Genomic DNA, 6,058 nt, shown 5'->3' on the forward strand with positions numbered 1-6,058 from the left:
CTTCAGAGAAGGTGAAGAAGTGATCGATCAGCTCCTAGTCTCTTGCTTTTGCTCGATGTCCATCTCTGCACCGCCAAGTTAGGTCTTTGCTGGGTTTGGTTTCAATTTGGGGAGAGAAAAAGATGGGTTGTGGAGTTTGATCAGAATGGGATTGGTGGGTTGAGGAAGGAGAAAGTAGGCAAAATGAAAAGAAAAAAAAAAGGAAAAAAAGAAATTAAAAAGGAACAAGAAAAAAAGAAGAAAAAGCAAAAAAGAAATTAAAAAGGAAAAAAAGGAAAAAAAAATTAAAAAGGAACAAGAAAAAAAGAAGAAAAAGCAAAAAAGATATTAAAAAGAAAAAAGGAAAAAAGGAAAAAAAGAAATTAAAAAGAAAAAAGAAAAAAAAGGAGAAAAAGAAATTAAAAAGAAAAAATAAAAATAAAAGGAGAAAAAGAAATTAAAAAGGAAAAAGAAATAACAGAGGGGTATATTGGACATTTCACCTAAGACCAACTCCTAATTTGACGCGGGAGGGACCAATCAGACGGAAATTTTGACGTTAGGGACTTTTCAGATTAATTGAGAATGTCAGGGACTGAAATGAAAAAAGGGTCATAGTACAGGGACTAAACATAATTTAATCCTTATCTAATCCTAGATGACAATAGTTAACTAAGCTACAATTAAAACCAACTAAATAATTCCTTATTACATGTTGATATCCTATGTGATCTTAGATGACTATAGAGGCACAAAACTTGGTTTCATCATCTCCAATATCTTCATCCACTACCTGATAGATATAACAAAATGCCAAACATTTAACAGAAATCAGAGGCCCAACTTAATGACACATCTCAAATCTGCTACAATACAACACTGGAAAAAAAAAAAAAAATAGAATGCAAAAGCTTTGACTCACCTTTGATACAGTTTGAAGAAACATGACAGTAGTGAATAACCTGCACCAAAAGGATTTTCAAAAGTAAAAACAATAAGAGATAATGATTGTAAAATTTGAAGTAAAATGCAGTTATTCACAGAGAAAAGTTTCTTAGTTAGCATGTATGGTATGTTTAAGGCTTAGCTTACTGCACTACAAGTTGTCAGTGATAAGACCTGCATAATAGATATAACACACACACATAATGAATCAGATACACATATAATGATGCTCACATTTAACCCAGAGCTTTGTACTCCATGATTGAAGGACTCTGGACATTATAAATAAAATATATCAGCAATTATTCAGAACTGTCTACCTAGTGCATAGAAATGAACTGTCTAGTTTAAGAGAAATCAAACAAAGTTGGATACAAGCACTAACATCAGCAAATGCAAACCATTTATTAACATGGACAAGCACTAAGCACTAAGCTTAACATCAGTAAATGATCAATTGCTAATCTTCATATATTCAACATATGCTTGCTTATTATTCTGTACTTACATGATCAACAGAAGTGCTGCGATACCTTTTCTTAGAATTCTCAAACGCAATAAAATCATGATCACTATAATTAGTGCATTGTTAGCTTAAGAAACTTTTATGTTAAACATAGGAGAGAATCATCTACATGCAGGTCAAGGAAACATACTCTAAATTATGTATCTTCACAAAATGACCACAAAATAGACATAAAACATGGATATTGCTTAGAGCTGGAACTTAACCCCATTTCATGAATCTCTCCTCAGCTAATTAACTATCCTACTGTCCCAACTATCTAACACAATTCAGTATTTGCTCCAGAAAGTCCAAATTAGAAAATAAGAAGTGAACGAAATAACTGTGGTATCATCATGTTTTAAAGCATTACTCAACTAATATTTCTGTGAAGGGTGATTACTGATTACTATAGTTATAGCTGGAATTCATTTTTAGCTTGAGCTCTCTGAGAATAGAAATAGCAAAGTAATTTCAGCATTCCACCATTATAGCGATATAGTAGTCACACTTGAATGAGGTTAAAAAATTGAGTGGTGAAAAGTTAAACAAAATAAACAAATCAAAACTAAAAATAACGCATTACAGTTTCTCTTTTGTGCAGTGATATTGTCCAGCCACGGTATTATTGATTCCATTTTCTAAGCTATAAACTTATTTGAAACTCAGCCCACATATCACCTATACCATAATAACTAAGACAGATTTTCTTAAGGCAAATCATGAATTTTGGCAGAGGCAAAAGAAAGAAGCAAAACAAAGTTCCATCTGGAACTATGTGATTTGCCCTTGTAGAGCAGTCATATTTCGAAATGTAATCTCTATGATCCCAAACTTAGGACATAAGCAAAATTAATTACCGTGTATAATCCCGGTAGTTAATGTACTTTATTGGCGTTTTGATCTTTCTTTTGATAGTCCTCAACCTGATATCAAAAGTTTTACATTAGTGCAACTGAGCAATATAACACTACTATTAATCGATTAAATTACAAAACATACTACATAGCAGCATCCTAATCCAAAACTTAATAGATGCAACATTGCAACCACATATGGATGTCCACATCAAAACAAACAAGCATCTAAATCATGCAGAACCACGCAACATTCCTTACTTGTAGAGTAAACCAATAAGCCATAATCAAAATACAAACATTCCTTACTTTACCTGTTAAAAACTTTAACATTTAAACATGCCAGCAGCTACTAGCAACTTAAGTTGAGCATGTGTTCTGCCAAGTAAAAAAAAAAAAAAACAATGATTAAATAAAGAACAGAAAAGCTACCTTTACTTGGTCTCGAACTTTAAATTATAAGGATACTCAAGATTATAGATTGAAATTATAAGGTTATAGATTGAAAAATGAGCATTAGAACTTTAAATTATAAGGATACTCAAGATTATACAGTAAAACAAACCTGAGTCTGAAGCCTAATATTAGTACGTAGAATATCTAACAAGTTTCAGCAGCTGGTATTTTAAGTATGTGTGAGGCTGTCATTTCCTTCTTCAGCTGCATCAATATGTTTTCCATGGTGAAATCCCGCTGCCAATTTGCCAGCATTCCAAACTTCTTTGAATCAACCTGTTCTCAAACACCAGTTTAAATAACATGAATCGCAAATACAAAATTCTTGAATAGTGAGAGGAAAACCACTCATACATATTTGTAGAAGAAATCACTGCAACAAGATGAAAATATGACAATGGCTCAACGAAACAAAGTGCAACTCAGAATTTTATATTTCAATAAGAGATTACACCTATATGAAAGCAAGTTTCTGACAGTCTGATTTCCTAATTCTTAGGACATTTGATCATATTGATAGTGATAAGTCTTGATTAATTTCCCAATAACATTGAAATCATATCCTCAACCTGTATCTACTATAAGGATTGGGATAATCACATATGAAAACAGGGAACAGAGAAGCAAAAAACATTACACAACAAGATTATGTTGTAGCTATCAAATACACACCCTGAAAGAACATATTTAACAAATACCTGTACAGAATCAAGAATTTTTTCAAGTTGCTGCTCCATTTGCTCTAGCTGAAACCTGCCACGGAAACGACAGAAAACAAGTTTAGCAGATGTAGGTGTCTCAATTCATTCACATCACCGACCATGAACTTTTTCTCAACCAAAAACTTAAATCCCTAATTCAAAATCTGCAAACTCATTTAAAATAATATCTAAAATTTTTGAAGCACCAAAGCTCTCAGATCTGGTTGGATCCCAGATTAGTTTCTCTAGAAGATTCTTATGCCCATTCAAACCACTTCACACTTAGAACCAAAATAAAGAAAAAACGATATTGCAGATATCAATCAAACAAAATTAGTCACAAAACCAAAAAAGAAAATATAACCCTAGAAAAAAAAAAAAAAAAGAACAATTCAGTAGTGACTTCACACAGATCGAAAGATTTCCAGAAAAGAAGAAAAACAAAAAAATAAATCCTAGAAAGAGAAACGGCGGAGGGCGAGGGACAAGATCTTGCCAGAAACAAACAGGGGATTTGGCAGCATGTGTGTGCAGAAGAGAAGGTTTTATGCATACACGGAGATGACAAGGGATTCGATGTTGAATGGTCGCTAATCTAGGAATCGGCGGTGATTTCATGAATACAGCTCTCACTCGATCGAGAGAGAGAACCGGAGAAGACGAAGTGGAGAGCAGAAGGGGCTCTTCAGTTTTCTTTGTTTATTTTGTTCACGTCTCGAAAGGAGAGAAGGATTCTAAACATTTATCATTATAGCTAAGGGCCGTGCTGTTCAAAATTTTAAGCGTCCTTATTGGGTTACAAGGACGTTGGTTAAAAAATGCGTCATTGTTTAGTTTGGGCCGGTGTCTACGAAACCCATTTCTGTAGTAGTGTGCTCATTTAATTTAAATGAGCATACACGACTGTGATAGCCTTTGTACACACAGTTAAAATTTAATGAGAATCCTTTCACTAATGCACTCAATTGTAGTGCTCCAGGAATCTCTTTGACCTAGTAATAGGACCTGCCCTAGATTTCAGCCTGAAATCTGAAGTGGCATGTGCGGCCTATCTTAGGAGAAATTCTATTGAAAATTCGGCAAAATTACCCCCAAAAGATGGACTACCCAAATCTACAAATCAAATTCAACACATCTAATGTAATCAACAACCATTCAAACTCCCAAGAGTCTACATGCTCTCCTCAGAGATTCAGCTCCCACCAAGTAATATATAAGAAATCTCAAATACAATCTCCAACATTAACTTATCATTACACTCTTAAAAAAAAAAAAACCCATTACAACTGAATTCGGCTATCAGTGCAATCTAGACTAGGAACTGAAATAAGATACAAGTAGGTTAAACATGTAACCTACAACAGAGATGAAGATGGTGGACACTGTGCCTCAACTCCTACGCATGCTTGACCTCAATTAATCTGCAGACTTGGCAATGTAAATCCAAAAGGCTCAGGGAAAAGCATTTAAAACTGTAAGAGTGAGTTGACAAAAAAATAAATAATTGCAAGTAAAGTAAAACAAGAAATTTAATGCTTTCTCAATTTTATTTTCAGATAAAAGCAAAGCATGCAGTATGAATTCGATAAAGTACTTTTAAATCACAAAACTGTTATGCTCCATATCTAAAAACCTGTTTACTAGGCATTTAGACGTTAAATGACAACTATCTATACTTTTTACCTTCATTTCAAACATTTAGTGGATGCAAAAGTTGACTTTTTGTTTCGTACACTTTTTGAAAAAACTTTCTTCACGAAAGTTGTAGAGGATGATAAACCGAATTCGGAGACATGAAGTACGCAAAAATCAGAATTGTAACGAAGAAGTTATAAGGCTAGGGTTTGAAGTCAGTGACAATTTTGTAATAGTCAGGGCCATCAGAGCACCAAGGAGTATTCTATTAGGGATGGTAAGAGATATATGTCTTTGCATGCTCTGGCGTTCCAGCTAGAGGAGAATGTTGCTTTTGCTTTGAAGCACAAACAAGGAAAGCTTCTAATTTCTCCAAAAAAGAAGAAACTAGGCAGACCAAAGGGTAGCAAGAATAAATCTAAGCTGGCTTATGAGCTAAACATGGATGACAAGGTCAAGAAGTCTAAGAAGTGGAAGTGTCATGCCAAGGACACCAATAAGGGTACTGAGGCTAAAGCAATAGAGATGAAGCCGTGGTTCCTAAAAATGCTCATACTGTGAGAGACACTACAACTAAGGTAGAGTCGAATGCTAGGACTGAGGTGTTGGTGCCTGAAATGGGCGTGAAGGGTGAGGAATCACCCTCTACCCCCAATGTTATTTAAGTTTTACTGCAAGTCACAAAGACCATTGACTTTGTTAAACTTTTATTTCCCTCGAAGTTTCTAGGTTTTTATTAGAATAAAAGTGCTTAACTTTAAAAGATGGGTGTATTTTGGGTATACTAGGTTCTTATTCTGGTTCTAGAATGGGTTTTTAGGGTACTTTGTAAACGGCTCTTTCTAATGACCCTTATTCCAATAAAGTTGAGCACCCCGACCGGAGGCTGCCTTGTAATACAACATTGAGATGACCTTTTTCTATTAAAAAAAAAAAATTTATTGTGATCTCTTCTATTTTCTTAGTTTTTATTCTTGTTT

At 34.2% G+C, this 6,058-nt stretch overlaps 1 long non-coding RNA gene across 4 annotated transcripts; it reads right to left on the reverse strand.

Moving 5' to 3' along the window:
- Positions 1–500: 500 nt before the first annotated feature.
- LOC133733566 (uncharacterized) lies at positions 501–4,314 on the reverse strand. 4 transcript variants are annotated; one of them, XR_009857788.1, is made up of 7 exons: positions 3,947–4,314; positions 3,441–3,495; positions 2,852–3,018; positions 2,601–2,664; positions 2,290–2,355; positions 902–1,196; positions 501–772 (listed from the first exon to the last, which is right to left on the reverse strand). It is a non-coding gene; the product is annotated as an uncharacterized LOC133733566 (long non-coding RNA). The 4 variants fall into 4 exon arrangements; XR_009857786.1 differs by lacking the exon at positions 3,947–4,314 and having other exon boundaries at positions 510–772; positions 902–941; positions 1,159–1,196; positions 3,441–3,830; XR_009857785.1 differs by lacking the exon at positions 3,947–4,314 and having other exon boundaries at positions 508–772; positions 3,441–3,835.
- Between the last annotated feature and the right edge of the window lie 1,744 nt (positions 4,315–6,058).

This window comes from Rosa rugosa, chromosome 2 (genome assembly GCF_958449725.1).
Source record: "Rosa rugosa chromosome 2, drRosRugo1.1, whole genome shotgun sequence".
NCBI classification, from domain to species: domain Eukaryota; kingdom Viridiplantae; phylum Streptophyta; class Magnoliopsida; order Rosales; family Rosaceae; genus Rosa; species Rosa rugosa.